This window comes from Mustela lutreola, chromosome 4 (genome assembly GCF_030435805.1).
Source record: "Mustela lutreola isolate mMusLut2 chromosome 4, mMusLut2.pri, whole genome shotgun sequence".
Taxonomy (NCBI): Eukaryota; Metazoa; Chordata; class Mammalia; order Carnivora; family Mustelidae; genus Mustela; species Mustela lutreola.
The window spans coordinates 151859227-151876106 of NC_081293.1; the positions used below are offsets into that span (position 1 = coordinate 151859227).

At 41.4% G+C, this 16880-nt stretch overlaps 2 long non-coding RNA genes across 8 annotated transcripts in view; one reads left to right on the plus strand and one right to left on the minus strand.

The window, feature by feature from the left end:
- Window positions 1-12768, plus strand: part of LOC131829519 (uncharacterized) — a 34202-nt gene extending 21434 nt beyond the window's left edge. The window contains exons 1-3 of one of the 2 annotated variants that reach the window (XR_009352887.1): window positions 9391-9771; window positions 10160-10260; window positions 12506-12768. This is a non-coding gene — a long non-coding RNA (uncharacterized LOC131829519). Of the gene's footprint in view, window positions 1-9390; window positions 9772-10159; window positions 10261-12505 lie in introns of those variants that run through there. The other variant, XR_009352888.1, reaches the window with a different exon arrangement.
- LOC131829518 (uncharacterized) overlaps window positions 1-14116 on the minus strand; it is a 33225-nt gene extending 19109 nt beyond the window's left edge. For 3 of the 6 annotated variants that reach the window (XR_009352884.1, XR_009352881.1, XR_009352886.1), the window contains exons 1-4: window positions 13747-14110; window positions 10091-10231; window positions 8071-8227; window positions 1950-2011 (exon numbers count right to left, since the gene is read on the minus strand). This is a non-coding gene — a long non-coding RNA (uncharacterized LOC131829518). Of the gene's footprint in view, window positions 1-1949; window positions 2012-8070; window positions 8228-10090; window positions 10232-13746 lie in introns of all 6 variants that reach the window. The other 3 variants (XR_009352882.1, XR_009352883.1, XR_009352885.1) reach the window with 3 other exon arrangements.
- Window positions 14117-16880: the final 2764 nt, after the last annotated feature.

Below are 16880 nucleotides of genomic sequence, written 5' to 3' on the forward strand. Positions count from 1 at the left end.
CTGCCTACTTGGGATTTCTGCCAAATAAATAAGTAAATAAAATCTTTAAAAATAAATAAATAAATAAATAAATAAATGTATGTTGGAAACGTTTGTGAGTGGCTTTAAGGGAGCATCTGGGGAGTAGATAAGATAACTGGCTTCAGAGGCCCAGAGACTGGCTTCACCACCGGGTAAGTTCTGGTTAACAGCCCAAATCAGTGTATCCTGACGGAGCCTTGAATTTCAATTCCAACAGTCTGTCCCCATTTAGAGCCAGCTGCACTTCCATTCATTGCTATGGTAAGTATCTGTCTCAGCTGTTAGTCTGGAGATAAAACCCTCAGCAAAGTCCTGATACGGGAAACAAAGGCAGAAGAAAAATTATTAAATTTCCTTACTTCTTATAGCCCAGTGCTAAGTCCTTGAAATAGGCAGAGTGACCTTCCTCTAGGGACTCAGAGATGCCTCGACTTTGCTGAGGGCAAAGGTATCTCAGCCCGACCCTCCAGGATCCTGTAAATCTACTTTAACATATAGAAATTCCTTTGGAAGCTCCCTTTTTCTTTATCTCCCGCACCCTCAAGAGACATGTTAGGAATCGGCCTCCTCTGTCCTCCTCCAAGCATGAGAGACGTCTGTAGGGTCTCAGGACCACTTGTTTACTAAACAGTAATAAATGACCTTTCCTAGCAATAGCTACGCTCCTAGGGTCCTTGGAACCTTGTTTCCAAAATACCTTGGAAGTTTGTTCTGTCCCTAACCCTCTCTCAACTTGAAAGTATGCAGTGGGCCACTTCTCATGACCCAGGGTAGCTCTTTCTGCCCACAGGTCCTGTCCCTGTGCTTTAATAAAACCATCTTTTTGTACCAAAGATGTCTCAAGAATTCTTTCTTGGTCGCTGGCTTTGAAACCTAATATCTTTCCTACATCACTGACCTCAATCTAACCTCTATTTGTAGCAGAACAAAGCAAATAATAAACAAATAGGCTCACATATAACCTAAGGTCAGGAGGTGTTGGGGCCTAAGGAGAGAAATAGAACAGGTCAGTGGGGAGGGGCATGTCATCTTAGACAGTATGACCAGGGGAGGCATCTTTCAAGAGGCCCCCTGAGAGCCAGTCCCTAAAGGAGGAAAAGGATTCTGAGCTTGGGTGGCCAGAGAAAGGCCCCATGGTGGCTCCTGGAGCTGTTAGGACCACTGGGACTGGAGTGAGATGAGCGGTAGAAAGATACCCGAGAGCTATAGGGGACAAGATAACCAGAAGAAGGTCAAGTAAGACCTAGGTGATGTCTCATGGTAAGACATTTGGATGTTATCTTCTGTGAAATGGAAGCCATTAGAACATTTTGAAGAGGGGAGAGCGACCTGATGTGATTTACTTTGTTGTATCAGTTCTCTGGAAACAGTTCCTTCTGTTTGGCCTGCAAAGAACGGCTGGCATGTCGTGGGTAAGGTTAGGGAGGAGCGACTGGTACCAGGGTAAGATGGTGGAGACACATCTTGTGGAGGTATGAGAGTGGAAATGGTATAGGAAACAAAGGCAGAAGAAAATGTGGTTAAAATTAACTTTCCTTATAACCTGCCCCCCATTGACAAATACTTAAGGTAGGCAGCATATAATGTTTCTCCTGGAGACTCCCAACTACCTTAATGTTAATGTCTTGCTAAAGGAAAAGACAATTGTTTGACAATAGCCAGGCCTCCAATAATCCTGTGAGTCTTCTTTAGCATATGAAAATCCTTTTGCAATTTCCCTTATCTTTAACTCCCCCAACACCAAAGGATATAATCAGATGCTCCTCACAGTCCTGGACAGCCACTCTTTCTGCCCACAGGTCCTGTCTCCATGCTCAAATAAAACCACCTTTTTGCATCACAGATATTTCAAGAATTCTTTCTTGGCTGTTGGCTCTGGACCCCAACACTACTCCAAAAAAACCACATCAGAGATGATGAGAAATTACCTGTTTTGCAGCTGAAGCCAATAGGAGTTGATGTTGGGTTGGACTGGATTTGGTGATGGAATCTGGGAGAAAAGAGTGTAGAATGACTCTACAGTGTTTCGCCTATGCAACTGGGTAAATACAGATGTTTTTTATAGAAATGGGTAAGATTTGAGGAGGAACAGGCTTTGAAGGGAAAGATGCAAGTGAGTTATTGATAGGCTAAGCTTGAAACAACTGTTAGATGACACTGGAGATGTCAAGCGGGCAGCTAGATATGGAGGCTGGGGCTGAGGGAAAGGTCAGGAATGAGATATTAATTTGGGAATCCTACTCTACAGATGGTATCCCAAGCCACTGGGCTGCGTGTAGGGAGTGGATCATGAAGGTGATGGGGAGTCAACTAAGACTAAGAGGCCAGAGAGGTCAGAGCCAAGTCAGGAGAGGGCAATCCAGAAGCGAGTGGGTTTCAGTAGGAAGTAGAGCCTGACCAACCCTGGCAATTACAATCAAGAGATCGAGATCAATGAGGGCTGTGAGTCAATGGAGCATTGGATTTGGCAACAGGAGGGAAAAGAGTTTTTCAGGGTACAGAGTGGGAATAAAACCTGATGGAAAGAAAATGGGAGGAAAGAAAGTAGAGACAGTAAGGATAATCAACTCTTGAATCTTCCTCTGAACAGAAGCAGAGAAATCAGACAAACTGGAGGTGATCTGGGGCCAAAGGTAGACTTTCTTTTTTTTTTTTTTTTGTAAGTGGGAGATATTGTAGTATGTTTGTTTGCTGATAGGAATGATTCAGTAGGACAGGGAAAAAAAAAAGTGATAATGCAAGAGTCCAGATGAATCCCAAAACAAATAGCCCAGTTACTCAAAAGCTTTTGGATTCCAGGAGGTATGCGCCCTTCCTTCCTCATCTGCTCCACTAATGCCTGGGGTGTAAATTGGTAAGGGCCCAGATCTAGAGAAGATAGATGACAACAGTAGGTAATGCACGTACTTGGTTGTTCAAATTTCTCTTGTAAATTGTTACCTCGTTATATCTTGACATTTAACGGTGGGATTTTACATTTGTGTTTATATTTTTCAATCTATTTTTTAAAAAAATCTCAAGCGAACTGGACCATTGTGGGGTAGATAACTCAGGTTTCATTAGCGACACCTAGTGGCAGTAAATAGCACTAGCTGAAAAGAATTGAATTTCTGACCAACCGTTTTCCCTTTTTTCCTACCTCGGGCTAATAGTAACTGAGACTGACCCTTTGTATTAAATAAACATCTCTAAAGTTTCTTGAAGTGATCCAAGGAGAGAAGTCTCCAGAAAAAGGAAAAATCTACTTGCCTGGTGGATAGGGTTGGAGTCTAGAGTCGTAACACAATTTGAGTAACAAGGACAAACTATTCATCTTCTCAGCTTAAATGCTCTGAGTAATTTGAAGGGTTCAGTTCTCCCTTGATCTGAATTTTTTGAGGACTGGTTTGGGCTGATACATACAATTTGTTGGGCTGGCAGGAAGGGGGCTACCAAAGATGGCGAAAGTTCCCGCCACAAGACCTGAGCTCGGGGGCGCCTGGGTGGCTCAGTGGGTTAGGCCGCTGCCTTCGGCTCGGGTCATGATCTCAGGGTCCTGGGATCGAGTCCCACATCGGGCTCTCTGCTCAGCGGGGAGCCTGCTTCCTCCTCTCTCTCTCCGCCTGCCTCTCTGCCTACTTGTGATCTCTGTCTGTCAAATAAAATGAATAAAATCTTTAAAAAAAAAAAAAAAAAAAAAAAAAAGACCTGAGCTCGGACAGGAGAACAAAGGCCCAAGCAGGAATCTGAGACCCCCGCCCCGGGCTCCTGTGGACCAATGGGATCCCGATGAGCAGGCGGGATATCCAAATAAGGGAAACTTCCAAAAGACCCCTGAGCTTCCTCCGAGACACCTTAAAAGCCCCCTCCTCCCTGCCTTGGGTGCGACTTCCGCCACTCTGCTTTCCAGAGTGGCGGAACCTCGCCCGAGGGTGCCCACCTCCTCCCGGCGCAACTTTCCTGGCTCCCCTTCTCCTGAGCCCTGAAACTTCGCCGGAGAGCGTTTTTAATAAATCTTGCCTTGCACCCACTTTGCCTGGTATTGTGTTTATCTCGCCGGAAAAAAACCTTACACAATTCTTTTGCTAAATAAACTGAAGGGAGAGTTGGAGTAGATTCTGGCCAATAGAAGGTCTCACCTTATGACTTTGAACTATGGTGTAAGGGCAGTCACCTTTGTTCACATCCCATGAATTTTGGTTGACTTAATTTATAACTTCTCCTGAAGGAGGGCTACAGTCAATTTTATTATTATTATTTTTTAAAGATTTATGTATTTGAGAGAACACGCACACCAGGAGCAGGGCAGGGAAAGCAAGGAGGAGAGAGAGAAACTTAAGCAGGCTCCAGGCTCAGGGAGAGCTCCATTGAGGGCTCAATCCCAGGATCCTGAGATCATGACCTGAACTGAAATCAAGAGTTGGTCACTTAACTGACTGAACCACTCAGGTGCCCTGCCAACAGTCAATTTTAAAGACAGCGTTAAATTTCATCTTTTTTTTTTTTTTTTTTTTTGCTAATAGCTTGATGCTGCCAAAATGTCCCAAGAATCTATAGTTCCCCAGATGTGAGAGCTCATGCAAGTTCATTAGTGTCATGGGCACATCACATTCTCAGTCTTCATTTTAAATAATGAAAAGAATAAACTGTGCAAATAGATGAAAACATCCAAAATGATAAAGGGAGAAACTCACACAGCTGAAAAAAATGTTTCTACTCTGAAGTATTTACCATAGTAATATTATAAAAGATCGTGACAGATATGGGATTATTACAGGGATTAGGAAAGAAATATGATTCATTGGTTGGGTTTGCAAATCAACATTTTTTGTGTAACAAAAAATGTGTGTTGGGTTGGAAATTATACATTGTTTATACTCTACAGGACACCCCTCTGGATGTTCTGTGATTCCAGTGACCTGGAAGCCATTATGTAACTTTGTAAATTGTAGTTCACTGAGAGCAATGCAGACTTCATTCCTGTGTATAGACATGCAAATTCCATCCCATCTAGTAGAGGTTCAGTTGGCTTTCTTCTCCTTAATGAATGTACATTCATTTCAATATTCCTGCTCTTTAAATATCTCATTTTTTCAACTTCTCTTTTAAACTGGTTGTGACCCAATTTCATGAGTAAAATAATATATTTTCACTTTAAATCTGTATTTATGTCATGATTCTACCCTATTTTGAAAACATCATTTTTGAAGTTATCAAATTATCTTGAAAATTATCATCGTTTCTTTTTTTCTAAAAGTTCTTATGTTACTTCTGTTTTATATTGCCTTACTATATTTTATGTAGTTTTAAAGTTGCCTCAAACTCTTTCTGAAATAAGTTAGGGCATAAATGAATAAAGAGTAAGTGCTTAACAACCAAAAATTTTGTTGGCTTACTTTTTTTTTTTTTTTAAAGATTTTATTTATTTATTTGAGAGAGGAGAGAGATCACAGAGGGAGAAGGAGAAGCAGACTCACCGCTGAGCGGAGAGCTCGATATGGGGCTTGATCCCAGGACTCTGAGATCATAACCTGAACTGAAGACAGATGCTGGACAAACTGAGCCACCCAGGTGCCCCTGTTTGCTTGTTTTTTTAACAAGCAAAATGTTTAGGGGATCTCTACAGTTCTTTCTTTGGTATTCTATTGATCTGGGAACAGGAAGTTCAGGGTAAAGCTTTTTATCTGATATGACTTTTTTTATTACGGTAAAAAATATATATGTAATATACAATTTGCCATTTTAATCATCTTTTAAGGTATATATATATATATATATTTTTAAAGAGGGTATGATTGATAAAATACAGTTGATCCAGGGGACAGTGATGTCTTAGCCAAGCCCCAAATTCAGAATTTGATCCCCCAATTTGCCATTGGGATGCTCCACCAGCCTGATTTCACCATTTGGAACAAAGGGCATTAAAACCATGATGCGGTTGGGTGGGGAGACCCAGGATTACCCCGCTTGTGCTAGAAACCACAAATTCTTGATTTAAATAAATTTTTTTTTTTTTTTTTTATTTATTTATTTGACAGAGAGAGATCACAAGTAGGCAGAGAGGCAGGCAGAGAGAGAGAGAGGGAAGCAGGCTCCCTGCTGAGCAGAGAGCCCGATGTGGGACTCGATCCCAGGACCCTGAGATCATGACCTGAGCCGAAGGCAGCGGCTCAACCCACTGAGCCACCCAGGCGCCCCTTGATTTAAATAAATTTTTGAGGACAGACTTCAGCTATGAAATTTCCTGTGATAACCATGCTTCCTGTGACAACAGTTAGTGAGGGAAACCAATCAGAGTAATCAACTTCATGGAGGAAACTTGTGATATATGCTGACTCAAGGAAGCTGGGAAAAAGTGAGGGAGGGAGTAGCTTGCCACTGGCGAGTGTTGTAATCATCTGTATAACTCAAGGCAGAAAAAAAAACCCTAGTAGTTTTAGAAAAGACTGTTTGTTTTTTCTTTAAGATTTTATCTATTTATTTGACAGAGAGAGATCACAAGTAGGCAGAGGGGGTGGGGCGGTGGAAGCAGGCTCCCCACTGAGCAGAGAGTATGATTCAGGGCTTAATCCCAGGCCCCTGGGATCATGACCCAAGCCAGAGGCAGAGGCTTTAACTCACTGAGCCACCCAGGTGCCCCTAGAAAAGACTGTTTCATGATCTGTCAAAACTGAGGGTGTTTTGGATTGCCTGGGACAGACCCTTCATCGTTGTCATCACCATTTCATTATTTATGAAGAAAGTGAAGTGTCAGGGGCACCTGGATGACTCAGTGGGTTAAAGCCTCTGCCTTCGGCTCAGGTCATGATTCCAGGGTCCTGGGATTGAGTTCTGCATTGAGTTCCACATCGGGATCCCTGCTTAGCAAGAAGCCTGCTTCTCCCTCTGCCTTTCCCTCCCCTATTTGTGCACTTTCTCTCTCTCTCTCTTTTGCTTTCACTCTCTCTCAAATAAATAAAATCTTAAGGAAAAAAAAAGGAAACTGAAGTGTGACAACACTGAGACACAGGATGGACAAAGGAAGCTACTCTCCTTTTTTCTGTTGATAAAATACAAGACTGAACATGACCCCGAGGTCATCTGTACTGTCCTGCACCTCTGCCTGAAGGAGTATGTCTTAATTATCCAGATAGTCCAGAGCACCAGAACCCTGGGCATGTGGGGCGGGTCATGCAGGATGGGGCTGTCCCCACTCCAGGCCACCGAATCTGCCAAAGGGAGCAGGTGACTGTTCCAAAAAGGGAAGGTGTTCTGAAGGCTTTCAGTGCTTTCTTTGGGACAGAAAATATGAACTAGAAGCACCCCTTCCTAACTCTCAGAGACAATGACGGGTGAGATTTTTTTTCCTTAACAGAAATAATTTTTTTAAACAACCAGTACAGTATTTTAATAGAGACATTCTTCATAGGCAAATTGCAAACATTCCAAATTCCCTTTTGAGGAACAAACTCATAGTCTGTGTTCTGGAAAGGTACACACAGATGCTGACAATACTTCCCTTGAGAAAAGTAGGTAACAGTTGGTTAGATGTCTGCGTTCCAATCAGGTCATGATCCCAGAGTCCTGGGATGGAGCCCCACATTGAACTCTCAATGCTCCTGCTCAGTGGGGAGCCTGCTTCTCTTTCTCCTTCTCCTTCTGCCTGCCACTCTGCCTACTTGGGCTCTCTCCGTCAAACAAATAAATAAAATCTTAAGAAAAAAATTCTATCCCAAAGAAGTCATTTTAAAGATGGGTAAGTGTGGTGCCTGGGTGGTTCAGTGGGTTAAGCTGCTGCCTTCGGCTCAGGTCATGATCTCAGGTCCCTGGAATCGAGTCCTGCATCAGGCTCTCTGCTCAGCAGGGAGCCTGCTTCCCTCTCTCTCTGTCTGCCTCTCCATCTACTTGTGATCTCTCTCTGTCAAATAAATAAATAAAATCTTTAAAAAAAAATAAAGAGGGGTAAGTTTATGCACTAAGATGTTCTATGCATCATCATCCATATTAATGAAAGAAAAATTAACATAGATTAAGTGAAAAAGGGCATTTGCTTATTCAAGAAAATACTAAAGGGTTATTAGAAATTCTTACAGTTAGGGGCACCTGGATGGTTCAGTCGCTTGGTGGCTGCCTTCAGCTCTGGACATGATCCTGGGGTTCCGGGATTGACCCCCATGTTGGGCTCCCTGCTCAGCGAGGAGTCTGCTTCTCCCTCTGCCTGCTGCTCGCCTGCTTGTGCTCTCTCTCTCTGTGTCAAACAAATAAATAAGATCTTTTAAAAATAATAAAAATTTTTACAGTTATATAAATGTCATAGTAAGTGCTTATTATAAAAAAAGTGAACAGGATATAGAATTATAAATGGAATATGATAAAATTATTTTAAGAACACTATGTATCAAAAAATATAAGGGAATTCAATTAAATATTAATGGGAGTTGTATTTGTTAGAAATTTAGGTGATTTTTTTTCTTTCTTTTACTTTTATTTTCCTGATAAAAATGAAATACTGTTTTTGAAACTAATGTCTCAGGGTGCCTACCTGGCTCAGTTGGAAGAGCATGTGACTCTTGATATCTGGGTCATGACTTTGAGCCCCATTTTGTATATAGAGATTACTTAAATAAAAAGAAAACTTAAAAAAATTAAAAACTAACATCTTTTTTCTCTTTTAAGATTCTATTTATTTATTTGAGAGAGTGGGTGGGAGAGAGAGGACAAGCTGGGGTGAGGGGCAGAAGTAAAATAAGAAGCAGACTCCCTGCTGACCAGGGAGCCAGATGTGGGGCTTGATCCCAGGAACCTGGGATCATGACATGAGTTGAAGGCAGACACTTAACTGACTAAGCCACCCAGGCATCCCTAAAAACTAAGATCTTATCTTTGTTTAGCAGTTCCATGTTACAAATGCCTTTCATAAACTGTACATCATACTTAGAAATGCCGTGATCCTATGAGATAAGTAGGGCAGAATGTATTAGTCCCAATTTACAGAAGGAAAAATTGAGGCTCAATGATTTTTTCCAATATTACATTTGTCCAAGAGTCTGCATAAAGGATGTGTGAAAAGTAAATAATGTTTTTTTTAAAGGTTTTATTTATTTATTTGACAGACAGAGATCACAAGTAGGCAGAGAGGCAGGCAGAGAGAGAGAGAGAGGAAGAAGCAGGCTCCTCGCTGAGCAGAGAGCCCAATGTGGGGCTCAATCCCAGAAATCCCAGAACCCTGGGATCATGACCTGAGCTGAAGGCAGAGGCTTTAACCCACTGAGCCACCCAGGTGCCCCATAAATAATGTTTTTAAATGTCTGTGAGGAGCTCCTGAGTGGGATAAGTGTTTGCCCTCAGCTCCGTCATGATCACAAGTTTCCTGGATTGAGTTCCTGAGTTGGGCTCTCTGCTCAGTGGAGAGCCTGCTTCTCTCTCTTCAGCTCCCCCTGCTTGTGCACTCTCTCTCTCTTTCTCTTCAAATACTTGACATATATGGAAACATACTTGACATGTATGGAAAGATAAAAGTCCTCAGCAGAGAGAAGAAGCCATTAAACCTCAGAACTAAAAAATATGTATCAGAAATTAAAACTTCACTGGATATGCTTCATGTTAGGATGGAGAGAAGAACCAGTGAACTTGAAAGCCCATTAATAGAAAGTATCTACTCTAAAGAGCAGGGGAAAAGACTGAAAAAAAAAAAATTAACAGATTCAGAAACCTGCCAAAAGGTTGAACGCAAGTTTCCTTGAAGTCCCAGAAAGAGAGGTGAAAAATGTGGCATAGACAAAAATTTTGAAGGTAAAAGATAACTGAAAATTTCTCAGAATTGGTGAAAGACATACATTTAGAGAGACCACAAGCTCAACCATCCCCAAACAGGATAAATTAACATACAACCATTCCTAGACACTCCTCAGTCAAATTTCTGTAAAAAAAGAAAAAAAAAAATCTTAAAGGCAGGTAGAGAAAAAGGATACATTACATACGAGGGGGTTGCTATGGGATTCTCATCAGAAAACCATGAAGTTTTTCCCATCAGAAGCCACAGACTGTGGAGGAACATATTTAAAGTGATAAAAGAATTGTCAACCAGAATTTTATAGCCTGAAAAAATTACCTTCCACAATGCAGGTGAAATAAAAGACATTCTTGAAGAAGGAAAACTAATGGAATTTGTTTCCAACAGCCTCACTCCAAAAGAATTGTGAAAAGAAGTCCTTTGGGCTGAAGAGAAGGAATCCCAGAAGGAAATCTGTATCTGCCGGGGTAAAAAAAGCAACAGAAATGGTAACTATCTGTTCATATAAATATGAAATACATTGTATATAAACATAAAAGTTTATTTTTTTCTTAAGTACTTTGGAATATGTATGACTTTTGAAAGCAAAAATTATTATCTGGTGGGATTTTCAGTATATATACATGTGTTGTAAATGACAACTATAGCCAAGTTCAGGGATAGGGGAGTTAAAGGAAGTATATATATATATAAAAGATACATAGCTGCAAGGCTTCTATATTTTACTTAGACTGGTAAATATTAACTCTAAATTGTGTAAGTTTAAAAATGTATACATAGTCTAAAATAATTATTAAAGGGGAAAGTATGAACAGATACAATATAAAAAGCCAACAGATAAGTTAAAATGGAATACAAAAAAAATGTTTCTAATAATCCAAAAGAAGGCAGAAAAGAGGAAAACAGAAATGAAAAACAGAAGGAAGAAACAGATAACAAAATAATATAAGGGCAGACTTAAATCCAACAATGTCAACAATTATATAAATGGGAAAGGCCTGGACATACTAATTAAAAGATAGATATTGTCAGATTGAGTAAACAACAAGACCTAACTATATGCTATTTATGAGAAACCCTTTTAAAATATGACACATACCTAGGTTAAAAGTAAAGGACGGTTAAAGATATACCATGCAAACACTAGTCAAAAGAAAGCTTGGGAACTTAGACCGATATCAGAAAAAGTAAATTTCAGAACAAGGGATACTACCAAGGGCAGGAGTGATATTATACAATGATAAAAGCATAATTTACCAAGACAACATAACAATAACTATGTATGTACCTAATTACCTGGCTTCCAATTGCAAAAAGCAAAGGTGGATGAAATTACCGGGAGAGAGAAAACTCTCCCTCAACCCTAACAGAATACACACTCGAGGGCACAAGAAACATTCACCAAGATAAACCATTTTCTGGGCCAGAAAACAAAACACATTTGAAAGAATTGAAATCATACCAAGTATGCTCTGGGACCATAATGGACTTCAACTAGAAATCGGTAACAGAAAGATGGCTGAAAATCCAAAAATCTATAAATGAAAATTTAATAAATATCACCTGAGTGTTTTCCCAAAGTTTTAGCAAAGCAGATCCCCATGTAGGAGAATGTTTGTTTCCTGGAGAGAACTTCTTCCTTCAAAGGTGGTTTGGAGGACAAACGAGACTCAAGAATGATCTCTGGTACAAATATCTTAGAAGAGGAAGTATATGAATAAAAATAGCATGGGTTCTGGGACTAACTGTCTGTGTGACATTAAGGAAAACACTCCGCCTCTGTCTCACTTCCCTGGTACAGAGTCACTACTGAAGACTCTAGAATCTGAATATTGGGCTTCCAGGGCTGACACCATCACTTACCTATGTGTAATCTTGGACAATTTTTTAAAAATTAAATTTAATTATTTTTTCAGTGTTCAAGATTCATGGTTTATGCACCACACCCAGTGCTCCACACAATATGTGCCCTCCTTAATACCCACCACCAGGCTCATCCAATCTTGGACAATTTAATTGACTTCCCCATGCTTCAGTTTCATCATTGGTATAATAATAATAATAATAATTACTATTACTATTATTATTGTTATTGTTATTCAGGTCATCGTATGTCCTGGTTTATCTGGGACAGTTCTAGCTTATGTTTGTTATTTGGCTATAATTAGTAACAGTGTCCTGATTTTGGTGATACATTATATGCTCATTCTAATAATAGTACCTATATATTATAGGGTTGTTGAGAGGATTGAATTGTCATTGTGCATAGTATTTTCGAATGGTGCAGGCAGTGAGGCTCATATCCACCCTTTCGGTAAATTTGATCACCTGCTGTGGCCCAGACACTTTCCTAGACTCGAGGCTATGGTGCAGACACCACACTCAGAGTCAGTGGCCTGGCACAGTGGTTAAGTGCACAGACTCTGATGCTAGACTACCTGAGTATGGATCCTGGCTCTGCTCTCTACTAGCCATGTGACTTTGAGCAAGTAATTTTGGTTCACACTTGTCATGTGAGTTGTTACGAAGATTGAAGGGGTTACTATTTGCAAAGCACTTAGATCAATACCTGGTACATAGTAAGTCCTATATAAATATTTGTTAACTAGAACTTATATTCCCAGTGTTAGGAAGATTAAGCGCTTTGGTACATGCAATGTTTTATGTATTTGTACTGGATATTTGCTTTTCATTACTAAATTTGTCCATTCTGGTATTTTTCTCAAAACAAAGGAAATCTCTGAAGGTGTACTGATGACTCCTCTACTTCCAGAGACAGTAGACTTCCAGGAACTTCCAGAGGACAATTTTTTTTCCTAGCTTAAAAAATATAGTCCTGAGGTGCCTGGGTGGCTCAGTCGTTAAGCATCTGCCTTTGGGTCAGGTCATGATCCCAAGCTCCTGGGATTGAGCCCCATATCCAGCTCCTTGCTCAGCGGGAAGCCTGCTTCACCCTCTCCCACTCCTTCTGTTTTTGTTCCCCCTCTCTCTGTATCTCTCTGTCAAATAAATAAATAAAATATTTTTAAAAATATATAGTCCTGTCATATTATCATGACAAGTGTAGTATTATTAATATGATTCTTATAACAAGACAGGCTCAAAGACTCACCAAGGTCACAGAGCATTGCATCTTTTTGATCAAGTCTTTGGCAAAGCTGTTAAGGTGAGTGTTGCATTTCATTGTGTTTCTAGAGGACAGCAAGCAAGCTTCATTTGCTGAACCAGGCCAGAGCAAGTTCAAATAACACATTATCAAAACCAACATGAAGAAGCTAGCTTGTTCCATTATCCGAGATAGAAAAGCTGTAATAATGAAACCTTAATTCAAATACAGACAGTCTTAGCCCTGGAGACCATCTACAGAAAATTGCTACAATAGGAAGACAAGAGATCCTGACGGTTTGCTGAGTGCTATAAATACACTAGTCTGCCTTCCCCAGAGTGGGATGGGGCAACACCCCCTCCAAAGTGTGCCACCTGCAGCCTAACTATATCTGCCACAGGTTAGGGACCCTTTCCACCCATCAACTCTGAGCCTTGGATGGATTTCGCGCATCACTCTTTCCAACATCCATACATCCAGGGAATGCTTTATTTTCTGCTAAGAGACTCCAACAATTCCAATGGCTAATGCGTGCAGGTCTAATTCAGGCTTTGGCTGCTGTAACCCGACTATAGTGACATTCCTATGCCATAATATACACAACCAAAGCACTCATCAATGCTCCTTCCTCACCCCCAGCCTCTTGGAATGTGCAAAATGTGCCTGTTAAGTAGCATAATCCTTTTTACTTGGAGTGCCTTTCCCGCTGGAGCCTTGCAAGCACTCACCACTAATGGCCTGTTTTTAAGGATCTCCTTGAGACCAGAGATGGCACCTGGGCCTTAAACCTAACAACATCAGAGCCTATCCCTGTTTCATACATTTCGGGTACGCTCAGAAAGAGGCCCTGAAAAATAGATTATCTTACCTTGGTTTCTCATTCAGAAGATGCCCCTCTCACTTCAGGCAAAGCTGCTCCTGCTGATGGTGCATCTGACCTCAAGCAGCTGGCTAAGATCCCAGGCACAGGCGGTCAGCCTCTGACGCGGGCCCCAGCCTTCTCTGGATAAATGTGCGCTCTTTCATGGACCTAAAAGGAGAGAAATCAAGAGCACAGACTAAAAATTTCAGAATGGTAAAAAAGAGGAAAAATCAGACATTTTTCTCTTCGAATACTAATTATTTTAAATGTGCAATTTAAGGATGCATTGACCCTAGAAGCAAGCAAGGAAAACTTGTTTTCCTTTCTTCATCTTCCTGGACTCCCTTCCAGCTAATAGCTCAAGCCAGAGGTGGAGCCCCATTGAGTGAAAGTGCTAGAAATCTCATGATTCACTCAGTGGGTGGCTTTGAATTAATTGTTAATCTGGAGGTGGGTGTTACTTCTTCTACCACTAGAGCAAGAGAGGGAACACTAGCAGGGAGAGTGGGAGAGGGAGAAGCAGGATTCCTGAAGAGCAGAGAGCCCAGTGTGGGGCTGGATCCCAGGACCCTGGGATCATGACCTGAGCTGAAGGCAGGCACTTAACGACTGAGCCACCCAGGTGCCCCAGAGTTTCTAACTCTTGGGATGACAGGCAAAAACACTTATGAAAGAAAGCAAAGGACAAAAGGATAAAAAATCTGAGATGTGCCTTCTCGACCGGAGTCCTTCCTGTCTTTATGCCAATGGGGAACAGCAGAATCATCCACAAACCATTCATAATTTGTGGTAGTGAAACCGGGAGCTTTGGGGGATATCAGTCCCGAGCAAAGGCAAGAGTAGCAAATCTTGATCAATTTTGCAAAAAACACGGGATTTTTTAAAAGTGGAAATTTTTGTTGCTAAACTCATATGGCTTTACTTAGGGTAATTTTTAAAAGTAAACGTTATGCTTTCAGTTGTGTTCGCAGTGGCCGCCGCGCCTCCTCTAGCTCACCGACCTCCAGCCGAAGGAGAAGGGGGTAGGTAAGGAGGTCTCCCTACCATCGCTCCTACAAGGCACAGACTGCCCGCAAATTAGCACCGAGGAAGCAACTGGCTACAAAAGCCACCTGCCAGAGTGCGCCCTCTACTGGAGAGATGAAGAAACCTCGCCGTTACAGGCTCGGTACTGCGGCGCGCCGCCCAAAGGAGACGTTAGCAGAAGTCCACTGAACTGATCCTCAGACTTCCTCTCCAGCGTCTGGCGCAAGAAGTAGCTCAGGACTTCAGAACAGATCTGTGCTTCCAGAGGGCAGCTGTAGGCGCTTGGCAGGAGGCAAGCGAGGCCTCTCTCGAGGTCCTCTTTGAAGACACCAGCCTGTGTGCTCTCCATGCCAAGCATGTAACAGTTATGCCAGAAGACGTCCAGCTAGCATGCCGCGTAGGTGGAGAACGTGCTTAAGAATCCACTATAGTGGAAAAAAATAAATCCACTATAGTGGAAAATATTTCATTCTTTAAAAAAAAAAATCTCTCTATTATTGGTAGTTCTGAACGTCAGATATTTTTCCCCACAGGGTCAAAATGTACCTAAGTATATGATTCCAAGTGGAAAATAAGGGACAGAAATCAGGTATTAGCAGTTTTTCCATTTTCGTTTGTGTGTGAATCTTTAATATGAATGCGGGTACATAAAGCATTAATGCAAATAAAAATGTTCCAGTGAGCAGGTTTCAGCACTTCATCTTTATAACAATTATAAATAAATCTGTTAAATTTTTCTGGACAATGCCAACATTTGGATTTTTTTTTTTTTTTAAAAACAACTCAATTTCTTACTGACAGCAACTAAATGGTGTTTGTAGCGTTTATTATACAGCAGATCTATCCATTCGCTATACTTTTTTTTTCTTTAAAAGATTTTATTTTTATTTTATTTATTTATTTTTAAAGATTTTATTTATTTACTTGAGAGAGAGACAGTGAGAGAGAGCATGAACAAGGAGAAGGTCAGAGAGAGAAGCAGACTCCCCATGGAGCTGGGAGCCCAATGCGATGCGGGACTCGATCCCGGGACTCCAGGATCATGACCTGAGCCGAAGGCAGTCGTCCAACCAACTGAGCCACCCAGGCGTCCCAAAGATTTTATTTTTTTGACAGAGAGATCGCAAGTAGGCAGAGAGGCAGGCAGAGAGAGAGAGAGAGGAGGAAGCAGGCGCCCTGCCTAGCAGAGAGCCAGATGGAGGACTCGAACCCAAGACCCTGAGATCATGACCTGAGCTGAAGGCAGAGGCTTAACCCACTGAGCCACCCAGGCGCCCCCATTTGCTATACTTTTCTGAGTTGTCCTACATGCAAGTATGTTTTTAATGTTGTCTGTCTTTTGTGCTGTTCCGTAAGTTTGCTTTTAAAATGCATTAAACTATAAAATATTAAATGTTAGGCTAGGTGCCTAAATGTTAAAGCCTCTGCCTTCTGCTCAGATCATGATCCCAGACTCCTGGAATCAAGCCCTGCATTGGATTCTCTGCTCCGCAGGGAGTCTGTTTCCGTTCCTTTCTCTCTGCTTGCCTCTCTGCCTACTTGTGATCTCTGTCAAATAAATAAATAAAAATCTTTAATAAAAAATGTAAATGTTATAATGTTATAAGGGAAATGTTATATATATATAATATATATATATTTGTTGTTGTTGTTGTAGGAGTTACTTTTATTTGGGACACTGGCAGAACCACAACATGTTACTGGTCTACATAATGCTGATTAACGCCCGCTCGATGGCAGAAAATCAAGGGTGAGGGATTCGGTGTTGTCAGTGAACTGACCACGTCGGGCTGGAGGATTTTCCCCAGGGCAGTTCTTACCGTCACCTAATGTAACCACCAAAGAAAAGCTTAGAGTATCTCTGTGCTTCTTCACCAGGAGCAGAGGGGACTCAGTCAGAGTACAGGTTTCCTTAGCTATCTGAAACTAGAGTGTTCTTTTTTTTTTTTCTCTTTCTTTTTTTAAAAAAAAGATTGTATTTATTTATTTATTTGAGAGACAGAGAGAGAGTGAGAGCAGGGGGAGTGGGAGAGAGAGAAGAAGCCGGCCGAGAGAGCAGGCTTCCTGCTGAACAGGAAGCCCATGTGGGGCTTGATCCCAGGAGCCTGGGATCA